The following is a 26271-nucleotide window of genomic DNA, read 5'->3' as shown; positions in this document are numbered from 1 at the left end:
CGGTTACCAGGGTTTTTAGACCGTGTCTAGCAAGTCCTGTTTCGTGTGCAGGGAAGGAGATCTCGGGCAGTAGTAACTTTGAAACTCGTAAGGGAGCCAAGGGAGAGTTCACTGAGTCGAAATTTACTTCGTCAATGGCTCCTAAGAAAAAGTCCAGAGAGGAGCTCACGTGGGAGCTTCTACCCAAAGTACGAGAGTGGACGGCCTGATATTGAATGCCCAGGTTTCGAAAAATATCCCTGCATGAAAAGGATGCATAAAGCATGTTTTCATTCACGTAGGGAAACTTAAATGCATTGCAAAATTTATATACTTGTCGATTACTAAGTTCGGTTGCATGACGAGGTACTTGCATTTGCTTGCACTTCCATGGTCAAGGGTAGTCGCATTTTTGAACATATGATGCATAAGTTAAAAGATGAAATGTGCAAAGGTGTCCTTGTTGCATCACGCAGAGGATAGGACATATAACACCTAATGCACTTATGTAATAAATTCTTGGTTGTGACTCGTGTAGACAATCATTAAATGATGACTAAATGGTTGCAATGAAAGGAAAAGATTTATGAACTTTGACAAAAAACATATAGTATGCAATTCACATGCAATGATAGTTACATTTTAGGTTGAGATAAGTGATAAAGGATGGATTAAATCAACGATGTATTCATTGGCATGTGGTCATGAAAGAATGTTGCGACCATGCATAGAGTTTTATTATCAAAATTCGCAATTGGGAAAGGATGCAGAAAAGCTTGAAATTTGATGCAAAAAACGTAGGTTTTATAAGAAATAGTTTTGAATGTCAACCAATACCATATAGGGCGACGAAAAGAAAGATCATTGTAGATCCTATAGTTGCATAAAGGCAAAAGGTCTATGGTCTTGAAATTGCATATTCGCATGAAATGATACATCTCATGCATCTTGTAGTTACTTCCATCTTTTAAGGAAAATTTTGGCAAATTTTAGAGGGAAATATTTACATCTCTAAGGGAAGGATCATCTTTATTCGTAAGATAGTTAGATTAATTAAGTAAATCGCATGTAATTGTGTAACTCACATGAGATTCATAAGGGCGTGAATAGTTAGCATATGACGAACACCTCAATGTACTAGGTTAGGTTAAGTTATGATAAAACTCTGCTTAGTATTGCACTTAGGATGCCAATTTAATATTTTCGATTTTAAAGGTCCTACCCACATTCACGAAATGTTAGGATTATCTAAACACCCATGTAAGAATGATCTAGGATTCTCACCCTAAGGAACAGATGACCAAATGAAGGATTTTTGCAAGGAATTTATGGACCCTAGGGCCAAAATGTTTATCAGCCTAGTAAGGTTAGGGTTTTGGATTGGGTCAATAGGACTCCCAAGCCCTATATCTTGATCAAAGGTATTCTTGATCAAGAAATACCATATGATGAGAGATATGATCCCACAAGTTAGAAACTGACACCTATCTCGTGCAACATGCCTGCAAGGTCCTATGCTCTTGCGACTAAATCACAAGTTAGTACTGCTACACCTTAGACCAAGGTTGGCGAGTTCTAATTACAAATTAGTTTCTCTCAGAATTGAGTAGTTTCCCTACTACAACACTCCCTCTTGGGAATTGTTTTGTCAAGTTTAGGGCAGTGGTGAATTGCCAAGAAGCAAATTGACCAACCAAGTTAGGACGACGGGGTTGTCCACAGCTATTCAACTATAATATAAGGAAACCTAAGGTAGTGACAATTTGAGGTCAACAGGGTATAAACCCTAACCCAAGGAAGAAGGATAAACAAGCAACCCAGCTTGCTAAACCTTTGGGATCTTGCCAAGTCGCGAATGATCCAAGACTGAATGCTAAAAGTATTCGGGGAGAAGGAATCACACCTTAACAGTTGGCCGTACGAACGACCATTGGAATGCTCATGATTGTACACTTAGGTGCATTGTTTGTACTTCTTTGCTCAAGAAACTAATTCAGGAAAAGACAACTAATGCTTCAGGTTAAAAGATTGGAGGGAGAGGCAATATCAGTTACCTCTGACTGTCTGCCTGACCCTATCCAAGGGGGTTGTTATCCACGCCGGGTACGTGGACCGAACCCGCCGCGAGAGGTCTCTCCGTGGGTGCTAATTGGAGCAAGAGGACGCTTGGGTGCCAGGGGAGGCTCTGGCTGTAAATTCCTTGCCTCCGGATCCTGCACAAGAGGCCGACTTGACTGGAGATGGGATCTTGAGGCCCGTATACTAGTCAACCGGCGGAACTTGAAATAACGATCCCTGAGGATTGCTGGGATAGCCTTCGGGTAGGATATTTGATGTATTCCAAAGATTATGATAAATAAAGATCAAATGTTGAAAAATGAACTTGCTTGACATTGTTTTTCTGTGTCAATGCTTAAGTTACGTGAAGGAACCAGTGTTTAATTGGTTAATTAAGGAAGCTGTTTTTGCTTGTCAAAGTAAATGTGGTAGGTAATTAGATAATTAAGCAACCCGAGGAGAGTGTGGTGGACGTGACTTTGGGTCCGTCCTATGGAAGGGTGGTCCTGGTTAGCTGGAAACTTTTCTCGAAGGAATGGATAGCGAAGTAGCAATGACCTAGAATCAATAGAGTTAGAGTCTTGATTTATGCTGTTTTAGGGGAACGGAATGGGACTATGCCCTATGAGCAGAGAGATCGAGCTTCGCATCCCTCTCGTTTCCCATTATCCTTGAACCAAGTGCAGTATAAATCCACTTCGACCCTGATGTTCTGCGCAAAGTGGTTCGTCTGGGGCTCGAGGCTAGCTACTTCCTAAAAACTTGTCTACTAGGAAAACCGTGATGTAGGTCGGTTCCTAAATGGGAAGGCCAGATGCTTCCGCTTCGTGGCAGACTCGGGAAGACCCTGATTGCAAACCCCCTAACATTCCTTGTGAGTGTCGGACGGTGCTTTCTAGACTCTCTTCCCGATGGGCTGCTAAGATGTGTCCTACAAGTGGACATGCGGACACGTTACACTCTGATACCAGTTGAAAGGGAAGTAGAGCACAAGAGGAAAAAGCTTGGCAATGAGAGCTATGGCGGATGGAGAGTAAGAGCAAGAGAGAGAGCTACTCAAAAGTGGAAACTCCAACAACCACAATGTGTGGCCATGCCTTCCTTTATTCAAACTGTCACTAAAATAATAAAGAATAAGTGACTGTAGCGGGCGCCCGCCACCTGCAGTGTGCAATGGCCAGTACTGTAAGTGTAGTAATGCACGAGCGGCTAGGTAGAGATACCTTTACTCCCCAACAATTGGATAGAAGGGACAAATCTATGATTGGATAAAAGGGCATGACTCTAATTAGATAACCAGACACATAGAACCAAATGAATAAAATTAGAGAATAGAAAGAGCAAATCTCTCAACCATGGAAATGTTGGCACAAGAACTTGGAAGGTTACAACAAAGAAAGATACTAAAATTCCAGTAACTAAGGACATGTATAGGTGATGGTCACAAGGTGGTTGCAAAGGTGGCTCACAAGGTACCTCTTGTACTATGTTTCTCTCTACCATATTTATAATGGCACTTGCATCTCAAAAAAAAGAATTTTTAGACTATAACAACAAATATGGTTTGTACACATTCTCTAAAGTGACAACATGGTTTGTTTCTTTAAAGAGACAACACGCTCTCACATGTTGGGAATGTTGTCACACGGTCCACTAAATTTATGTGGGCCTTTGTTCTTAATAAAATTTCAATCATCCAATATGTTGCTAAGCAAGGCCTCCAATCTAGAAATTATGCATCCATCCCTAACATTCCATTGCACATGTTTTGGGGAGCTAGGATATATCTCACTCATAAAGAATCAAGGAGATAGGTTGATGAGGTTGAGTTGCTAGTTTGAGTTCCGTTTTAGGAAAGTTTTTGTTCCCTTGTCAACATTTCAACCTCAATTCACCATTGCGTTTTTCAATTTAAACTTTTCTCTTTAGTTTTGTAATGAATAAAATGGGTATTTCCAACCATATTTAGAGCATGCTATTTGATATCAATAAAATGACTATTTCCAATTATAAAGAATTGTCTTTAAATGTGTTTTCTCCCAATGATGGAAATGACTTTGTCCTTTACTATTTTAATTTTTTTTCTTCAACTATCAGTTTAAGCATTGTCAAGATCATCAATGTGCTACATGTTGCTATTGATAGTATGAGGGTGGATGCCTCGATGCCAATAGCTCCATGAAACAACATTAAATCTACATCCATCAAAAATGCAAGGATTGTTTTTGCACCAACACTATTGATTTAATAAATATTTTCACATGCACTCAACTTCGTTCACATGTTAGGTGTAGATATAAACCCTTGCAATGATGCATAGAACTTACCTTCATTTGAGTGAGTGGGTGAGGACATATGGGCTATTACATCTCAATTGTTGGACTTTATTTCAAAACTACAATAAGAATGCATGGAGTGTATGTTTGTGACATTTTATATGCAAGACAAGGGGTGGTAGGAACCAACCCTAACCACTACAATGCCCATATTAAGAGGCCATGGAAACCATTCACGGGGAGACTTCTATGTTTCTGATACAATGAAGACTGATGCTTTGTGTGGGTAATCCATTGTGGATTTTGGGTAGGCATTCACTCGTAGTTCAGACAATTAGAGATATTATGGTATTCCAGATATGTGTATATGGTTTCTCTATCATGTTTTGCATTGATCTTTTATGTGTTCATAATCTTTAGGAATGCTATGGCTTCTTGTACATCCTTGCAAAATAAGACAACACTTACATGGAATCATGGGTTATAGTCTAGGACAATTTGATATACAATGAGTGAGGAGGCCACTTCTAGAAGTCCAAGATGTGCAATGCCCCTCGACTCATGCATGTGCCTAGTCTCAAAAGAGCCTATAGTGGATGCATAGCCCATTGCACAAAAACCACCAAGGTCCTCACTAATATTGAGCACATCTAACACTACTACTTGTCCAAAGGATGCAAGTCCCTCTCATTGAGAAAACACATAGGGTGTCACACACTCAAATCTCTAAGTGGGCATGACTAGCACCCCTACCAACACATCACATCATGATAGGTTGATTTTTGTAAAAGAACTAGAGTTAGCCATATTAGAGGATGTGTTTGATACATTCTGTGAGATGGAAATGAGAGCCTCCATTGGTACCAGGCTGCGGATTGGTGTTGAATGAGGCCATAAGGGTTTTAGGTGCACAAGTTGAGAAGTTAAAGGATGTGTCATAGATCTTCCTATAAGACTACCAACATACCCTTTTTTGCCCCTATTATGTAGCTCAATTTTGATATAGATATGGAGAAGGTAGATGTTAAACTACAAGAGTGGAGCTTATTTGGGAAATGAAGAACAAGGAGTTTGAAAAGGAGCTTAATGGCATAGATTCAAAGGACCTGAAGAATAAGAAATCCATCATTTGGGATGGGAACTATCAATTCAAGGTGTGTAGAGCCACATTGGTGAAGGTATGTGAGCAGTTAGGGTTTCTAGAAGTTGTGCTTGCATAATGTGTGCCATGACCATGGTTATGACCAAGCTTCGCTCTACTCACATAGGATATATAATGAGATGTTAAATCCTTGAGGTCAAAAAAAGAGGGAGAGGGCAAGTTGTCGATGGCATTATAGGTCCAAAATGAGTAAGTTTCTTGATTATTCATTCTTATATATGTGGGTTGGTATCCTATATGGGGTTGAGCTCTAAGTTTGGTCCATTATAGGATAACACGAACCAATTTCTCCCCAACAAATTCCCATGAGATCTTCTATTTTTAGAAGTTTGGGATGGCAAATAAGATGTCCATTATGGAAATATTGGGAGACAATATTAGCGAGTGGGTAGAACATGACATGGTAGTGGAAAAGAAGACCATGGTCCCATGGTACAATGCTCCAACCACGATATTAGGATAACTTGTATGTAAGGTCCATGGTTCTTTCTTGTTAATCTTTATATTGACATACATAATATATGATAGTTGACCTTCAGTTGTGAGTTGCAAAATTAGTTCATAGAAGTTATGCGGGTGATAGTTGCTTATTTGAGAGGATACAACACAATGATGTGGATTACGATGTCAAATATAACAAGGCCCTATGACATGTTGAGACCTAGTTTTGAGATAGGGAATATAAGATGTTTGTCATTGCAAACTTGGAAATTGAAGAGAGATTCTTTTATTATTGTTCTCATATGGCTAGATAAAGAAGGGTGTGGTACAAACAACAAAGAAGAATCATTGCATTCTTGTAATTCTTGCAATGTGGAAGCTCAGCTCTATGAGGTACACTACATAATTATGTGTGCTCTTTAATTTTCATGGAAATGGCCTAGGAAATTGAACTAATTCTACTATGGATGTAGGAGAAAAGAGATTGTATATATGTTCATTGCTAGCAAATCTGGATTTATGCAACTCAGGCCACAACTCAGGCCAGCAAGATAACAAGAGGACTGCAATTATATATCCAATAGAGCTCAAATAAAAAGCTTCAAGCTCAACATAAGCATATCCAAGCATAATAATTAAAGTATTAGGAGTATTTGTTGGAGGCTTGTGAGGACCATATAGAGGAGTTTTAGGTAGCTATTATGACATTGCCATTGGACTTTAGTAAGAATTGGAGCGATTCTAGGACAAAGCACATTGATGAGGTGTTCCACAACTCATGGAAGGATGTGAATATTAAAAAATATGCAAAAAGATAGCTTCAATTGTAGCAATTTTTAATAACAATACACAAGCAAGGTGTTTGCTTGTAAAATGCTTTGCTATATACAAGACTATGTCATGATTAATTGCACAAGTAGGTGTACAAGAAGATTGATAGAGCCCATGTTGATCTAAGTAGACATAGATATACTAGTAGATATGTATATGAAATCATGGAAGGGCCGGGAGATCAACATGTTGGAGTATAACGAGTGTCTATGATGGTTAGACTACCCACTTGGCTGCCTGCACCCCTTAGACTAGACCCTTTGGGAAGTGAGTAATGGAAATGAGTGTCTCATTATGACATTACTCTTCTCCTCACTTAGTTTACAATGTGTGCTATTTTGTGATGTAGAATTTGTAGCACACTAACAAAGGCAAGAGAAAGTTTGACCTATGATGTGTTTAATAATGTGCCCATAAGAGCTAAATTGATTTCTCAATGTTTAGGTAAGGAACTTGATGGTTGGTATAGGGATATCCCTTGCTAGGGACCATGAGGAGGGATAGTGGTGGAGATGAAGTAAGAGTCCCATCTATTCGTTAACACAAAGTGCAGCATGCTATGTGAGAAAAACAAAAGTTTTCTATACTAGCACTTCAAAGTGGGCAGACAATATCTATATAAGGAGGGCATAAGTGCTCATGCCACTATTATAGGTAATTCTTATGTTAGAAAGTATAAATTAAAAAGTATATGCCATTTTATAGAACAACTTTAACAATATTTAATGGGATTGTCTATATAGGGGGTTGTTATCCACATTTAATGAGGAGAAAGATAAATTGATTGATGTGTTTGTCAGATGTGAGAAGCTAGGTTGTCAAAGCAACAAGATGGGAAAACATTACTTAGGCATAAAAAGTCATGATCATGTTGCTTTAACATCATATTGGGAAATGTGGGAATTTCCCATAAGTTTGGGACACGTGGTTAAATCTTTGTATTGTCATAACTTGAATACTATAACTCCAAATTGAGCGCTCTATAGCTCAATAGATTCCATTTTTCAAGCGATTTCCAATGATAGGTCACATCATATGGTTTTGAGAAACTTATGTGCATGTTATCCAGGTGCCACCTTTTTATTATTCAAAAAATGGGAATTGGGAGATTCCCAAACTCACTAATATTGTGTTCTTTGCATGCCTTGCACAATATATAGAGTTTTACCATTCTTATGAGTAGTATTCATGATGTGGCATGTATTGACTTGTAGCCTTTTCAAATCATGTCATTGTAAATGCTATGGTTTCTCTATAGCTTGGGTTGATATAGTCTATTGTAAGAATGAAAAATGGGGTATACCATTATATTGATCAACATTCTGAAGCTAACTAAAATGATGAGTGGATTTGAATTGACCATTTGTTGAGCTATATGTTCCCTTGTAAATACTACAATAGAATATTTTTGGTTTGTCTATAGCTTGGTTTATATATTCTAGATTTAGAAGAAAAAATGTAGTGGATCATTGATTAACAACATGAAGCAAAGAAAAATGATGAGTGGATTTTGAATTGACCATTTGTTGAGTTGTATATTCCCTTGTACCATTCACTTTGGAATGTTAGATAAAAATGATATCAATGCTTGCCTTTTTAATGCCATTCCTCAAAAACTTGCCTAAGCTAGCTTGCCAAAAAAATGCACCCCTCAAAAGATAGATCAATGCATTATGGGATTTGATCTACTTATGTAGTTTCTGACATCACAAACACAAAAATTTAATGAAAACCCCACATGTATGTTTTGTTGGTGCAAAGGTATGTCCTAGTGTTAGCCACAATAAAATGTTCATGGTGGCTTCAATATGCCCCCCTTCTCAAATTATCAAGCACTACCATGTGAAATTGGCAAGTATGAGCTCAACACATTATGTCAATGTGCACTTCATAAAAACCAGATAATTTTTTGTTGAGAAAGGCCCTCATCAAATGTCAATCAAGTGGAAAATATTTGACTCCCTAGTCAAAGAAAACTAGACACTAATAGGCCATGTATATACCTTCTATATACAATTGTGAATAACAACCATTACAACATGCTCCATCCATCCAAGTAATACAAAAATATGCTTTGGATGAGATAGTGCCATGGCTTTCCTCTCATACTTTACTATATTTACTTATTTCATACTTTAAAAAGAGGTCCTTGTATTGTCAAGAAGCTCTCGACTCACCTAAAACACCCTGCCTTAGCATGAATCCATTGCGGATCTCGCCCTCCCACTTTCCTTCATTGGTCAGCATTAGTCAACTAATTACTTAACATGCTTATATTTTAATATATAAAACTAGCTTCATTAATTCATCTTTTGGATAACAAAGTTCATTTATATAATTTAGATCATGACACACAAACAAAAGAAAACAATCATTTTAAAAATAGATTTATCTTGAAGAGTCCTATACAGTGCATTGTCCATGCTTGTGACTTTGTTCGCAGCTCCATTGCTTTCCACTTTGGAGCTTTGCTTCTTTGAGGCCATCACGGATGTGGAACCTCTTTCATTCTAGGCTCCCAAATTTATGGGACTTGAATCAGTAAGTTGCTAGTGAATGGCTTGGTACAATCTTTATGAAACAAGATCTCACAAGGGGAAGATGGGGTCTTATGCTAGGTGTGAGAATCTCAAGAGATGTGAGATGGAGTTTCTGCAGTGTAGGGAAGGAGATTAGGGATGTGGACAAGTCCTTCACAAGATGGGGCAAGGGAAGATGGATCTTTGTTGAATGTTGTTGACCACCTTGTGATGTGACATTGATTCGTCATAGTTGCAGCCCTCCTTTTCCCTATTTTCCTCTTACATTCCTCTCTCCTCTTCTTAGCTTATCTTCTGAATCTACTCCTCTCTCTTCTTCTTATATTTCCTTCTTCTAATCCTACCCCCTCTTCTCCTTCTATTTTTTACCTTCTACCTCTCCTTATTCCTTTCCCCCCCTCTTCTTCTAATTTTCTTTATCTTCTCTCCTCCCTTATCTTCTTTTCCCCCTCTTCTTTCCTTCTTTCCCTTTACCTTCTCTCCTCCCTTCTCTTCTTCTCTTCTTCTCCTCTCTCTCTCTCTCTCTCTCTCTCTCTCTCTCTCTCTCTCTCTCTCTCTCTCTCTCTCTCTCTCTCTCTCTCTCTCTCTCTCTCTCTCTCTCTCTCTCTCTCTCTCTCTCTCTTTGTGTGTGTGTGTGTGTGCATGCATGCACGTGCGAAAAATGCACAATTTAAAATAAGGCATTACTAAGCCCTAGCTAAGGCTTATATAGCCTTAGCTAAAGACTATTCCCTCTCATTACAAGTATGTGGTTGATACCATGCCAGTTCCTATCTCTCACTCTCACTCTTGATGAGCATCCTAAGGAGAAATCTAATCACACAAGTGTATGGTGTCAACAGGATCGAGGCAAATGGCATGATGTGATGATTCCGAGGCCTAGGTGATGGCTTATTGTGCCAGTAGTTTGACTCATTATCACACATTTTCTCCCTTTGAATAAAATAAAGTTTCTAAATTTTAGGACATCTAAACTCACTCCCCTCTTAAGTGCTAGTTCACATGGACGGGGGGAGGAGGAATATTACATCCTCTTCCCTTATAGGAATCGAGATGTCCTCATATCGAATGGAACTGAGGATGTTGCTTACATATGGATTCCTTGTCAATTCAAGTAACATCCTCTTGAGGGTATTCCTTCCACTAAATGATATATTCCCTAAGGGTTTCACTTCTGAGGGTGCATTCTTCTACATCAAGTATCCTATCATGTTGAAGCTCAAGGACTCCTTGGCTTAGTTTTATAACTTGATCATCAAGAAAATGATTCTAGTTGGCTACACAACCTTTAAATAGGCTAGCATGAAATACATTGAGAACTTTCAAGTGTTCAATAAGTTGTAATTCGTAAGCATTGAGTCTCAGACACTTGAGAATTTGTATGGCCCACCTTCTCTAGTTGGGTACATTCCAATGCCATTGCTTTCTTAATTAGATCATACAATGGTCCAGCAACCACGGAAAACCATTTAATGAACTCTTGCAATAAGAGCATAATTCCAAGAAACTTCAAAGTTCATGAACACTAGTCAATTCTGGCCATTCTACATGTGAGGTGCCAACCAGTCTCAATCCACAGCACACCTTTTAGTAGTCCATCAATAGGTTTTTCAAAAATGATGCCACCTAGCACTCCCTTGGAATATCATGGGGTTTGTCACTTAGGCCCTACTAAATATACTTCACAACGGAAGAGTTCCACGAATCCACTAGGATCGACCAAAATTTTGGGGTTCCTAAAATCAAACGAGTTTCCTAATAGCCAGCTAACGTCAGTAATTTCGAGTTTCCACTTCTATAGTATTACTCGATTTGAAGCGAACTTGCCATTGCACTTGGTTCAAAGAGAATGGGAGGCAGAGGGGAGTGTGGTACATCAACCATCCTGCCCATAAGGTAAAATCCCATTCTGGTCCCTAAAACAATGCAAGTCACTTCTGCCTAACAACTAGTTGGTCAATTTATCGTCTTTCTATTTTCTGTTGCCACTTTAGAAAAGCTCACAGCTAAGCGAGACCAACCTACCATTGGACGAACCCATCGGGGGTTATGCCCAACCACTTTCCTTTGATGATGGTGTTTAGAGTTTTTGTGAAAACTGAAAACCCCTAGTCAAGCTGTAGTTAGGTTTGTTTTTTGCTAGCTTGGTTGTTTGCACGAGAGTTCGCTTTATCATTTTGTAATTGGATTTCTTGTGTTTGTCTAGCTTAGGATTTATTTTTGTCATTTTGTTTGATTTGTTGAGTGTGAAACTTGAAAGCCTTGGTATTCTTTTGGACAGGTTGAAGCTAGAGTTTATTAGTAGCTGTTGAACATTGTGGAACAAGGTTTGTTTTCTTCCTGAGACTCTTGCACATCACGGGAATTATGGTTTCACGAGCACTTCACATTACACATGTTGATACAATACACTCAGGGGTCGTCTCCTCTTCTTACCAAATACTTCTATGACATGGGTTGGGATGAAGCACCTTTTGCACCATGGTTGATCACTAGCACGGCATGAGACCTGCTCTAGCTATATACAGTAAATCCTAGTTGCACGCACACTAGAGAGAGCACCTTCATTGAGCACACATATTTCTTGCATGCACGATATTTGGGATATTCATCACAAAGTTAGGAACCATTGGATGAGTGTGTAAGGTGGTTGGGAGAGTTAGAGAGTCGTAAAGGACGCCGCCAATTGTGAGATGGGTTGTTCTTATCTCGTCAACATCTTGAGGACTATCATTTTCTAGAGTGATTGTAAGAGTTGAATAGTGGAGTGGAGTTTGATATCTTTTCTTCATGTTGAGTGTCAAGAGGTGAGGTTAATGATCAAAATAATCAAGGAACTTTGTTTGCATTATGCATGATGCACAAGCACATCTAGATAGGATAGGGACGGTTCTCCCATGCATCCATTATTTTCTTGTGAGCATCGATTGATTTGTTGGACATCATGAATCCTACATAGCATATTTTCTCAAATCATGTATGGATGAGCATAAAGTTCTAGTTCAAGCATATTGTTACTAGGACACATCACACGAAACTATCAGCATGAGGAAATATGGAGATTATTTTCAAAAGAACATTGACAGGTGTTTTGAAGGAGAAAAGTTGAAGGAAGTAGCAATGACAAGCTAATGGAGGGAAATAATTTTATGAGGATATCGACTCTCGAGTGTTGCAGTAATTGCTATTTTTGGTATTATTTATGATCTCGATTCTCAAGAATGCGTCACGTTTGAGTTCTTGAACGAAAGCAAAGTGGAAGAGAAGATGGCCGAGCAATGTGATAGGATCAAATGCTGGCCATACAACATACAAGAGGATCATTAATGAAAGGTGTTGACTCGAGCTTTTCGAGCATAATTATAAGGAATGGTGTCTGACAAGTTGTGAGTGGGCTTGTTGAAAGAGGAAGAAATGATGAATCGAAAGATAGTTTTGAGCTTGAAAAGATGCGAGACGTTTTGTCTCACAAGGAACTTTCAATCATTCCCCATAGAAAGTTCACATTATAACTAGGAAGATTACTAACCAAACTAGGAAGAATGTAGAATTTTCTAGTTATAACTAGATAATTTTGCCATCACTAGTCTCTTCTAACTAGTAACATCCTTTTCCTAGATAGTATCTAGAAAATTGAAGCCCTATCTAGCAACATTATCTAGCAAGTTATTGTATAACTAGTAATAATATCAACCTAATTAGAAAATTTTACTTTTTACTAGTCATAACTAGCAAGTACTATCCTCTAACTAGGGAATTATAGATATTCTATCAAGTTAACTTGGAACTCATGATTTTTCTATGTATAATTAGTAAATAAATATTCATTGATTAGACATTTACATTTGTATAATACTTACTCACAGCTAAACTTTTCACATTGACACAAAAGCAAGACCACAATTGTTGAAAGGTAATCACAATAACAAAAAAGAAAATTAAAAGAAAGATGTTTAGTACACATGAATAACACAAACTGTGTGGCCCCAACAACAGAGTCATTGCATTTAGCAACAATAACACTTACAATGTTAAGAAAAGTGCGTGGCCACATTGACCAAGCATATATCATGGCCATGACATCCATCTTATTGCAAAGCTCATGATTATATTAGTGAGAAAAAAGCATATTGCACCAATGGATTAAATAGAAACTCCACACACTAACATCATATTCCCTACTGTCCAAATGAGCAACAAGAGCAAACATTCAAAGTGCATGGCAAGAAAACCACACAATCATATATACCCCATCATGAAAATTAGATAGCCATATTAAAAAGGAAAGCACATTACCAAGTGCATGACCATATTGGTCATGGAAGTACACATGGAAAAAAAGAACCACCAAGGCAAAGCGCGTAGCCATATTGAGAAAAAGCTAAATTGCATTGCCCAAAACATGTGGCTATAGAAAATAAAGAAAACTACATTGCTAGTTGTATGATGAAATATTATCACCTTTCAAACTAGCACTAAACTTATAAACTTCATGTCTTAACACAAAGATATAAGTACCAAGGATTCTAGTGATTGCCAACTATTGTAGCTAGCTCTACGTGGAAGCTTGCAACATGATAGATGGGAAGCTAGTTTAAGGTTCACTATGAGGTGACTTGAATAACAAGAAGGCTACACCTAAATAGCATTACAAGGATGGAAGTATATTACCTTTACAAAGAACTAGTGCTCCAAAACAAAGAAATACTCATTGGAGATTCTCATTTTATTAGGGTTTGAAGTTGAGAAATTCCATAGAAAAGTATCAATGGGAGCATATCAAATTCTCACCAATCTCAAAGGTAGGCGAAATAATTCAAACAATGTAGAAACTCTTGCAAATTCTCAATGGAACATTGAAAGTGCATCATAATAAAAGGAAAACACAAGAGGAAAAGAAGAACAAATTAAGATTGGAAAATTTTTGAATTTATATTTTGAGAAAAAATAAGAGATCTAAAAGAAAGGCATGCTTTTTGTGCTAAGAACATGCTCAGCAAGGCCAATATTAAAATAGAGTACTATAAAAAGCAAGGAGGGGGGAAAGCATGTTGGGCTATTCTCTCCTATACATCTTAAACCTTCCATGTTGGGTAAAAAACCATAGGTTTGAATATCTACAAGAGAGGCTGAACCCTGAGAGGGTCTTAATGTACTCTCCGTGAGGATTTCAATCATGCTATGCATTTGGCAATTCAAAAATTATGATGTGTGCAATCTTGTGTAGCAACTTCTCCTATAGGCACCTATTTGGCTAGTATCATCTTGTGGTCAAAACAAACATCAAGTGTAACATCCATGACAAGTCTATTTATGCTACCCTCTAATCCCTCCTAACTTGCTCTAGCCCTTATTCCTATAAGTCAAGCCTTAGAGGTAATTCAAAGCTCCCAAAAATCTTGGAACAACTCAAGAAAATTCATGAGCACTATCATATCCCTTCTCTACCCTTAGAAATAATAGACACATGAATTTTTAGCAAGACCATTCATATATACTTGTGAAGATCATATCCCAACGACTATATTTATGGCCCCAATAATATTATTACGAATATTTTAAAATTACTCTATGAAATTATCATTTTGTCTAATTATAACAAATATTTTGAAATTATTCTCTAAAATTATTGTTTTTCATGGAACAATCTGGAAAAAATTTTATCATTGTAGTTCAAGCCATTGGCATTTCCATCCCAATATGCCTTAGCATCCTATAAGATGCCAAAATACGCACTAGTGGGTTGGGATCCCATGATCTTTTATGAGATAGGTGTTTTTGATTACATGAGTGCTTGAGAAGGCAAAAGGCCAAGTGATCCTATTATATAGGATACCTTTAATGCTAAGGGAAGCTTATCATGGCTCTAAGTCAATAAGTTCCCTACTGTGTGTTGTTGATAGAAGTAGTGTAATCACATACAACCCGATCTTATGGGGTTAGAAGCTCATATCCTAGGCTAGACAATTGTTTTCTCTGTAGGGAGATGGATTTTATACTACTTCATGGAATGGTGTTTTTATATATTATCTTTTGTGCAATAGAATGTTGTTTTCCAAAGTGTTTGTCATGTGCTAGATGTTGTGTTAATGGACCCTATGTAACATGATAATAAAAGGAAGCTGTTTTTTTATGTTGTAATAGTATGGTACCTTTGCTAATTAGATAAGTAAAATAAATCCCATCAAGGAACGTGAGAATATCTCAATCCTGATGACCAATCATCTATGGCTAGATGGACCTAATAATTTGGGTAGCTTTTCCAAACATTAAATGGAGTTATTAATACATGATCCTCCAAATTGAGTAGGATATATATGATGCTCAACTTCATTTTTGGGGGGCTAATGTGAGATGATGCCTTATCGGCAAGGGGATCAACATTTTATTCTCTTCCACTTCTCACTCTCTTTGAACCAAGTGCCAAGGTCATTCACCTTCTTATGTGCAACCAGATGGTGCGAAGCTGCAGAGCAAGAAGGATGCAGTTCCTGCTGTATATGTTGATTGTCTCCAGATTGTCGCCTCCAAATTGCTGAGCTGTGCAACCTCATCCAGAGTTTGGAACGTACCATACATCCATAAGCCTATTGACAACAGATTATTCAAAGGCAGCAAAGGTTGGTTGTAACTTTTGAGAAACTCTGCTACAATCTTCACGCTCAAGGTGTGCCAGTGGCCAATATTAAATGAAGATCATTGTAACTTCAGTTATGCTTTTGCATGTCTTAGACATTGTGGATTTATGCAGCTATTGTGACTTGTACATTCATAATCTATCATTCCTTTGTCAACATGGTGGTCATTTAATTCACTTTCAAAGTTCATGTTTTGGAGGTAGATATATTTTTTGTCTTATGCTATTGAAGAGTTTGTCTTATAGAGTACTTCTTTGAGCACGCTTGATTTTTTAATTTAGGAAATTTGATGTCATCGAGACATGAGATGATCATTTAGCTTCAATCTGTGCAACAAAATTTGCTTGTGGTGGTTTCAATTTTCTGAGTGCTAGTGCGGACAAGTATGGCTTCCTCCTAAAGTCATGGTTTTTACTTTGAATTTTTAGATTCTCGTCTATTTTGTTTTGGCTCAATTGTAAAACCACTTACCTGTAGATCAGTGGTGTTTTGCAACATAGAGGCAACAACAATGGGACATCAAGAGTACACATTATCATCAAGAAATGGCTCCTCGTGGCATAGTTTATGATATGGATATTGATCCATACAACAAGATAACAGTAACTGTTGGACAGGTTGGAAGTTCTTTTCATGGAAGGTTACCACAAGTCTTATATTGAAACATGATTGGCTAATATGTTAAGTTATTTGTCTTGTATGGTTTCAGGATAAGAAGCTGAACATGCTCAATCTTGCTAGTGGGAAGTATTAGCTATATATAGTTTGTCTATATATAGCATCCCTGGTCCCCTCTATATATTCCAACTATGTGTGCTCACTTGATGCACTTCTGGGGTTCCACTTCTGGTGTCTCGTGTCTCTCTTCTCTTCTCTCTTCCTCCGTTCCTCGTCTCCCTCGTGCACTGTTCAACATGGTATCAGAGCGAGGTTGTTAGTTGCTAAGTTTCTAAGATCTTAAAGACTTCAAAGTCTTATTCTTGGCTTGTTTCAAAGTCACGCTAATTTTCATGGATTAATGATTGATTGTATGCAATTTACTGTAAACTTCTTGATTTTGCGAGCTATGAAGCTATGGTGAACTGAAAGGGGGTGGCTTCTTGCGAGTGAGGCTCCATCACTGCTAACTCCGTACTCTTTTTGGTGCGCTTGCTGCTTGCGCCGGTAGCCTTAGTAGCACTAAAGAATTCCCATGTATGTCCCTCATTCTTTTTCCTTAAGTTACAGAGCACATTGATAATTATTCTACCCTAGAAGCTCTCAGTGTTGAGATTATGCATTTTACATATCCCTCCTGTGTTGGCATTATCATCATCAAGAGGGCCTAAGACGGAGAGGGCTATTGTTCATCAAATCAGGAGCATTATGTGGAAAGAACATCAGCTTGCACCCAACAATACTACTCCTAGTAGCACAGAACCAGGCCCGTGGCAAAATTCATCATCATCTCAATAGGTGTAGGTCATTAATCACAAATATCATATCGCTTCGATTATGCCTACACCGGGAAGCCCCTCAGGCTCCGAATCAGCACAATCCAGGAGCCATACACGAAGCTCCGGTGGTCCATCTACCGCGCCATGCAGTCGGCCATCGGCTACGGTGGCTTGTCGCTCGCCCAACCGGCAGTACCCCCTTCAGCACGTGCTTCGACCCCCGGCCTGTCTACGACCAGGGAGGTCGCCCCTACCCCTATCCATCCCACCCGCTCATCGTCCTCCAGCTAGACGCTGGTGTTTCCTGGACCATCACCCCTCGCAACTCCTTCGTGTCTGTAGGTACCAGCACCGCCTGCCTGGGCTTCGTGGACGCTGGCCCCAAGCAGCCGTTCATGCTTCCAGCAACAAGATTGGCTGCTGCAGTTCGACCTTGAGTACTCCCTACTTAGCTTCACCAGCATCTTCCAATTCCAAGACCTCCACCCATCTACTTGTAGCTATTGAAGGCCAGTTTCCAAGATTTATTTTAATCGTCAATTTCAGCAAGCTACTCCAATTAGTCCTGATCAAAGCATAAACAGCTCAATATCCACCAGTGGTGACATAACTTCCCTATCTGATCAGACAGAGTCCAGCAAGGGTACCTGCTAGAATATTATGAATTCCTATAGCGACAAGTAAGTTCTCAATTGAATATGATTTTGCATATGATTTTGATCTATTCTCTGTGTTACTTCAATTATCTAGTTAATTTAATGGCAACTTGAATGGTTTCTTTTTGCATTCACAGTTCTGCTTTTAATGGCTTTGACCCATGCTTGTTGACTACAGGGAAATTAGAGATGGCACTAGAGACTACTGGCTCACTCCTCTTACGGCACAAGTAAGCTTTTTTTCTAAGGTATTCCAATCCTCCATCTGTAGTCTGCTTGAAGACGATTGTTTTTTTTTTGCTTAGAGGAATGGCCTGTTATTCAGGATGAATGAAAGATGCAGGCAAAATTAATGCATACTCACAGTGATGGAGTGTGTCAGGGAGACATTGATCTTCACAAGTAGGTTGGAACCTACTTATGGCAGAGAACTCTTTAATCTACATTTAGGACTTGGGTTTTGTGTATGATTTTATCTGAGCAGGTACTATCTCCCAGTTACGTGTTTTATTACTCAATATCAGATTCTCTAAGGTTTTTGGTTAACTCCTATAACGAGCGAAACAATCTTCAAAAGCAAGGATTCTTTTCTTTGGGCTCTAGGAGAACCATCCAATGCTAGCCTTTGCAAAGAGGAGAGAGCAGTAGGAAGGATCAAGACATATCTTTTAACTTCTCCTCCTCTATTCTTTCACAAAGCCAAGAGGACTGGAGTAGAGTTCTCCTTCCCTTTGGTGGACCCAAATGTTAACCGTTTTACCAGCAAAGGTATGGACCTAGTCTTCCTTATAGTCATCAGGCCCTCTACACATGGTGCTAATATGGCCAACACTACGAGGGCATCATTAGTTAAGCTTGCATTGCCATCAGTTAAGAGACTAACAAGCTGGGGCTAAGAATTGCTGTACAAAACGATGCAGCTAGGACATGCGCCATGGTGGGAGGCACAAAATGATGCAGCGAGGATAGCACATTAGAAGGGAAAGTAGAGACGCGTTGGGGCTAAGAACTGCTGTGCGGCGAGCTCTTGCGCTTCTTGATCTGAGACTGCTTCGCACTATACCGTGAGGCCGTAATCCTCAACTGCTGGAATTGTAAGCATTGTCGTGGATCAAGAAAGCTTATTGAAGGGCGCTTTTTAAGCGTTTTCTTGCTCGCTTTTGGGTCCGCAGGCGGCAGCCTCAGTATCAGCAGCAGGACAAATGCTACTGGCTTTCCCCAGCGGTCGCACCTTCCGAGGTCCTTGCTGTGCTGTGCCAATCAGATCATCCCCTTGGTAGCAACAGTATCTCTAGCGCTGGCACATCCAGTAGCACCGAGATGTATTTCTCCAGAGAGGAGATCGATAAGTGCACTCCATCCCGGCGAGACGGCATCAACGTCCAAGCATAGACGTTCCTCAGTCACTCCTAGCTAGCAATTGTGCCCGCCTTTTTGTACACCCTGCTGGCATGGCGCCTTCCGCTGCCCCATGACTTCTCAGTGACCCTACACCAGGCCTACCTCATGGTAAGCCCTGTTGCGACGCTTCTCTGCTGCGTCTGGGGGAGATGGTGGCACTGGAAACAATGGTAATGGCACCGATGGTGGTGATTCCCGCAAGAGTTCCCCCTTCCGAAGCTGTAAGAGAAGGTGATAAGGCACCTAGGGAAGCCGTTCTGAGGCAAAAACAGAGGCCCGACTGGGCATTCTCGCCTTCTGTTTGTTGGCATAGCAAGGGCGAGAGGTCGATGGTAGGGACCTCGTGCAGGACGATTGAGGCATCACTGTAGGGGCGATAAGGAGGGGGCAGTATGAAGGGAGCAGGGACGTGATCGGCTTGATGAAGTTGATGATCTGCATGGCCATGGTTGTCTTTTTCTTCCTCTGCCCCTGCTCCTACCCTCGCCTCTCTGCCTCTAGCGGCAGCTCTCTGTGCAGTGCACATCTGCAGTAGGGCGATTACAGATCTGAGTACCCTGCTGTGAAATCTCTCGCAAAAAAGATAGTACCATGAATTTCAATGTATCATATGCTCCAGATGGCCTATGCAATCTTGATGATCCCTCTTCCTTTTGGGAGTATGAAAGATCACCCTTCAACATGCCTGGATTTGCATCACAGAATGGAATGCATGATTTCTTGGCACGTTCATACAGCACATCAACTGTTGAGGGCTACACATCCTCATCCCAGTTGATCAACTCATAGAAACTTGATTGTGCTCCACTCCATGAGCTCAAACAAATCGACCGAATTCCAGTGTCACACAGTTCTTAGCTGTCACCGAGCTTCGCATTGGATAAATGCCATGCTCCATCTGATTTGTCTCCTTTGATTCCTAAAAGAAATCACTCATATTTTGCTTATACTCGGTACAGTCCTGGGAGCTGTCATTCTACTCCAAGAAGGCTTGAGGAGCTAAAGACTTGGCTGTGGATGAGACGAGAACAACCATTTGTTTTCATGAAAGTGGGTAGTTGCTTCCATCTAAAATCATGGTTGGTGAAGCATTTGGAGTGCATGAGAAATCTGGTCAAAACTACATCATTCAAAAACTAGTTCAAAGGCCGAAGAAAACAGAAATTCATAACACAAAATGCTCGATTGCAATCAGCCTTGTCTATTACTATTGTTACAGCTAGAATAGCAGCTTCAGCATCAAATGAAAGAAATGCAAAGCTAGGCTTAGCTTTAGCCTCAACTGCTGCATTATTGCAGCCTAGTGTGCTAGGCTTAGCTTTGGCCTCAGCTGCTGCATTATTGCAGCCTAGTGTGCTAATTTTGCAGAGGATGTTGGTGATGATCATCATGCTGTTACTGATGTGTTGATTTTGTAGAGGATGTTGGTGCTGATCATCACGTTGTTACTGAATCTATGAGATCGGCTGGACAAATAAAGTTTGCTGAAGATATCATAAATTTGACTGCTTCTGCTGCCTCCTACTCGCAAACAATGAGACACACCTCAAAGCTGCAAAGTGAAGCATGCATACATGCAGTTGTTTCCCTGTGTGAGAGACAGAATAGTCCATTTGGTTGTAGCTCTGCTTTTGATGATAGCGAGGCAAAATGCCACTACAATCGGTCCACTTCCGGTGTCTCGTGTCTCTCTTCTCCTCTCTCTTCCTCTGTTCCTCGTCTCCCTCGCGCACTGTTCAACAAGAGGGTAATAAACGTTGGTAGAAGCTCAGGGCTAACAGAAGGAAGCATCATGGCATATGCCTTTGAGTACAATGATGAGAAGGGCAATTTCTTTTTCACTGATTTCCTGATTGTGGGAGAGAACTAGCAGGCATTTGACAAAAGTACAGTTGTGGGCAAAAGTACAGATGTTAATGGCGAGGAGCTATCCAGTTGTGGGCTGGATCTTTATGGCAGGGATGCAAAAAGAAGATGGCTCTAATCCTTACAAGGAAGTGAGCTCATTCCTTTACACAGAGTTTAATCTTGTCATTCGAATGAATATGTACTTGGAATGGGCAGAGATTAATGATGCATTTGCTTACCTTTCCAATTCAACATCTTAACTTTGCAAGAATGTAGTATAGCTCCTGAAGCGGTTTTACTCTGTGCCTTAGCAGTATTTTGTTAACTAACTTGTGGGATATAATTGCTGGTGTAGATGGTGGAGCTTCTGGTCTGAATGGACTGTGCCGATTGTGAGAGAAGTGTGACAAAGGCCCTGGTTAACCTCAAAGGTACAGGTAGTTTGTTCAATTTAATATGTTATGCTACATGTGAATGTAAAGAGATTTAAGATGTTAATGAAGACTGTGACTTATGACGCTCGTTAATCAACTGAACTGATTTGGAGATCACCAAGATTAGCTAACCAACTGATGAGATTAGGAACGTTTATGTTGAATGGATCAGCCCAAACATCTATGAATCCTCAAGTGGTTATTGCCTATCAATAGAGCTGTTTGAGGTGTGTTAAATCAAATGGGCTAGAGCTTTAGGATGGGTACAATATAGTTTGCCTCTCCCATGTAGGTTAGCAGAATCATACAATGCTTCCCTTGCTATACTTCATGTTATTTCCATCTGGGTCTGTGGCTTTTAAGCATAGGTCAGATCAATAAATTGTACATGTCTTATCACTATTAGGATGTTGCTAATAGGTTGATTTTTCTGCATGTAGGGAAATGTGATTGCTCGTGGGTTTATTGAATGGTGTGATGGAGTGCCTCAGGTAAGGAATTCTACAGTTGGAAAATGAAACTTGATTCTGCTCAAGCTAGAAAGAAGATATCTCTGAAAGAGTTGACTGGTTTTTTTTACCATTGTAGTTCAAGGTACAATGCTGCACTTGTTGCACATTAGCAAGAAATGGATCCCTTTCAAAGACTTTAAATTAGGCTTATTGGCCACTTGTTGCTTAAAGGCTTTACAAATAGCATCTCAATAATATCATATGCTCTTTAAATCATGAGAGGAAGTGTAACTCTGCCAAGACCACAGCAAAGACATTGTTTTTTGTATTTTAGACGACTCATGGAATTAGATATAGAAATAATGAAAATCTTGAAGAAGCTTGAAGGAGATTGATGATAAAGTACTGAAACAGCAAAACACGGATCATGAAGTGATGTAATTTGCAGATGAAGCAGGGCAGATCTGAAATGCAGCAATTGAGATGCTACATGGCTGTCCACAATAAGTGGTCAGCAGGCTTGGAGTGGAAATGCAGCAGCTCGACAGGTCATGTTGGTTGTAGCTGACTTGAAAGATCTCAAATAGTAATAGCTGAGGTGAGGATGATGAATTAGGAGAAAAACTAGTAGATAGAACCACATGTAGACTGTCATCAGTAGTAGGTGGAGGGCAATGAATAGGTAGTAGCAGCCCCTGGAGCAGGTTGTGATGGTTGGCTGAGAGAGGAGCGTTTTTGGCTACCAGCCCAGGGTGGGGGCCAGGAGCCCCTTACCCTCGATGGAAACTAGTGGCAACTAGCTAGATATGCGGTGGCTCCCAAGTAGAAGCTCATGTTATTGAACACTATTAGGGGAAACCAAGGGAAAACAGTTTCCTTTTCCACATGGGAAAATTATGTCAAAAAAACTTCTTGTGATTGACTATATTCCATCTTGACATTTGATTTGTAGGCTGCAGGAATAGAGAGATCATGAAGAATTTGGTCACTTCATGTGACAATCATGGCGAATTTGGTCAAGATATCTTGAACATCAGCAATCTCCTCGAGATTAAGGCCAACATGACTGCAAAGGATTCTGATCCATCTGATCAACCTGACCATATTATGAATCAAGTGAATCAAGCTGATATTTCAAGGTCAGGTGGTATGATTAGCATATCCTTAAATTGGCCATGGACATCCATGCTACTTAGCGGATCAAGCCTAGGTAGCACTAGTCAAGAGCATGTGCTCCAGCTCAACAACATGGGTGGATCAAGAGGCATGATTGGTGATGATGATCTGCATAATTTGCAGGATAACTTCAATTTGGTATCTTCTATTGCTAGACATGTTCATGTTGATGACTCAGCAAATCTGAAGGCTCCAAGGTAAGTGGAATGGAGGTTTCTTGTTCTTTTAGTAAAAATCCTTCTCGGTTATGGGTTGAGGGTTGTTATACAAAACATTAAAAGAAGATACGATAGGGAAAGGAGGAATCTTATCATGCTTTTGATGCATCTTTTTATCCCCATTAGTAAGTATGATACAATATGTTTCCATGAGCAAATAAATTAAATATCATTTCATTATTTGTCTTGTTGTGGATCATCAGACAACAACGACACCCACAGTCACAACATCGTCAATGGATCATCAGATTGTGACGAGGAGGATAGATTGGATGAGGAATCAGATGCAGCAGCTATTAGGAAATGCGCTGAAATTCAGCAAGCCATATCCATAGGAGCCACATCGTTTTTACTGACACAGTACAAGTATTTGGTTTATTTCATGGGCATATTTGCTGCTGTCATTTTCTTGTTCTTGAGATCTGTGAAGGGGTTCAGTACTAAGCCCCAGCCTTGCAGATACGATCCAAAGCAGGAATGTGCCCCAGCTCTCTTTACAGCGATTTTCACTACAGTTGCATTTATATTGGGAGCTTTGACGTCCATAGTGTCGGGATTTTTGGGCATGATGAACACAACATATGCGATTTCTCGCACAACTTTGGAAGCCAGAAAAGGGATAGGCAAGTATTCAAAATTGCTTTCCAATCAGGTTCGGTGATGGGTTTCTTACTTGTTGCTAATGGCCTCATAGTTTTATACATCACTATAAAACTGTTACAACTTTATTACAAGGATGATTGGGAGGGCCTTTTTGAGGCCATCACTGGCTATGGGCTTGGATGCTCATCCATGGCTCTATTTGAAAGGGTTGGAGGTGGAATCTATACCAAAACTACGAATGTTGGAGCAGATCTTGTTGAAAAGTAGAAAGGAATATCCCAGAGGACGATCTGCGAAATCCAGCGATCATTGCTGACAATGTGGGTGATAATGTGGGAGATATTGCTGGAATGGGTTCAGATTTTTCTGGCTCCTTTGCTGAAGCTTCTTGCACAGCTCTTGTTGTGGCTTCCATGTCATCATTTGGCACAAATCATGACTTCACTGTTATGTACTTCCCTCTACTCATTAGCTCTATGGGCATTGTGGTGTGCCTCATCACAACCTTGTTCACAACTTATGTGTTCGAGATCTCAAATCTAAGGGATATTGAATCTACACTAAAGAGACAGTTGCTAATATCCACCATCTTAATGACATTCGGTGCACCTTTTGTTTGTTGGCTGGCACTACCATCCACGTTTTACATATATGATCCTAACGGTGGTGCAAAGATGGTTCAAAACTGGAAACTATTTTTTTGCGTTGGAGTAGGGCTTTGGGTAGGGTTGGTAATTGGCTACGTTATAGAGTATTTCACCAGCAATACATACAGACCAGTCGAGGATGTTGCTGATTCTTCCAGGATAGGAGCTGCTACCAATGTCATCTTTGGTTTGGCACTTGGCTACAAGTCTGTAATTGTTCCAATATTTGCTATTGATGTTGCTATCTATGTCATCCCTACCCTAGCAGCCATGTACGGGATCACAGTTGCGGCTCTTGGAATGCTTTGTACCATTGCCACCTGTCTAGCCATAGATGCATATGGTCCCATAAGTGATAATGCTGGTATTGCAACCGGTCTCTGGATGACCATGATACTTCTTACACATCTCTCCACAAGAAGCGCAGCCGCAGTATAGACTATGAGGTCACGAAGGCTTTCAAGATGGACAGATTCCTCAACCATAGGACTTCTTCAAAGTCCAGCTTGCAACATCAACAGCCCCCAGTTGACAGCACTTTGGGGGAGCGCTTTCTCAAATTAGAAGAGATGAAACTGCAGATGCAGAGAGAGTCTGAGCATGATGATCTGGAGGCTAGGCGTACAAAGATGTTCCTAGAGTCCCAAAAGCAGATTGTTGAGATGTTTGCTTGGGCTCTAAGCAGCAGTAAGAAAACTGATGAGCTCTTGCTAATGATTGTCGGTATTTTGTTCATCATTTGATTATTCTAAATGTTTCTTTCTTCCAGCTAATTTTTGGCTCTTCATGCTACGTTTCATATCATTTCATCTATATTACAGCTAATGCATTGAAATTATTCCACGCTTTGTTTACAAGAAATGTTTCGAGCTGATGGGATGATATTTCATTTCATTCTTATTCCAGCTGTTGAAATGTTCCAGCTGATGTTTCATTATTATTCTAGCTGTTGAGTTGTTCTAGCTGATGTTTCATTGTTTCTAGTTGTTGTTTGTCTATTTTCAGTTGATTCATTTGTTCAAGCTTATGTTTATTCTACTTGATGTTTTATCTATTCTAGCTAAGGAGCTGATGTTGCAGCTAATGTGTGCTCACTTGATGCACTTTTGGGGTTCCACTTCCGGTGTCTCGTGTCTCTTTTCTCTTCTCTCTTCCTCCGTTCCTTGTCTCCCTCGCGCACTGTTCAACAGGAAGTCTGTAAGATGCTTCAAACTAGAAGGAGAAGTTGGCAAGCCCATAAAAGTATAAACAATGAATTCCTTGTTTTCACCTGCTAAATTTACTATCAGATGGTGTAAAGAACATGGCAAAAAAGGTATGCATGTTTTGATGTTTTGATGTTTTACAAATGCGTGTTTTGATGTTTTACAAATGTCTCTTATGTTTCTAAACTTTGGTTTATTATGTGTACATAAAGGTAACAAAATCACAAATGATGGTACAAGAGATAATGGAACAATGAAAGCTAAGGAGGT

The 26271-nt window shown here is 39.8% G+C and overlaps 1 pseudogene; it reads left to right on the top strand.

The window, feature by feature from the left end:
* The first annotated feature begins 16470 nt into the window (after positions 1 to 16470).
* On the top strand, positions 16471 to 25234 carry LOC148038030 (pyrophosphate-energized vacuolar membrane proton pump-like; annotated as a pseudogene).
* Positions 25235 to 26271: the final 1037 nt, after the last annotated feature.

The sequence above is a fragment of the Lygodium microphyllum genome, chromosome 3, assembly GCF_053477565.2.
Source record: "Lygodium microphyllum isolate KBCC chromosome 3, Lygodium_microphyllum_v1.1.10, whole genome shotgun sequence".
NCBI lineage: Eukaryota > Viridiplantae > Streptophyta > Polypodiopsida > Schizaeales > Lygodiaceae > Lygodium > Lygodium microphyllum.
The sequence above is the reverse complement of the archived record's forward strand: the minus strand, read 5'-3'. Positions and strand labels throughout refer to the sequence as shown.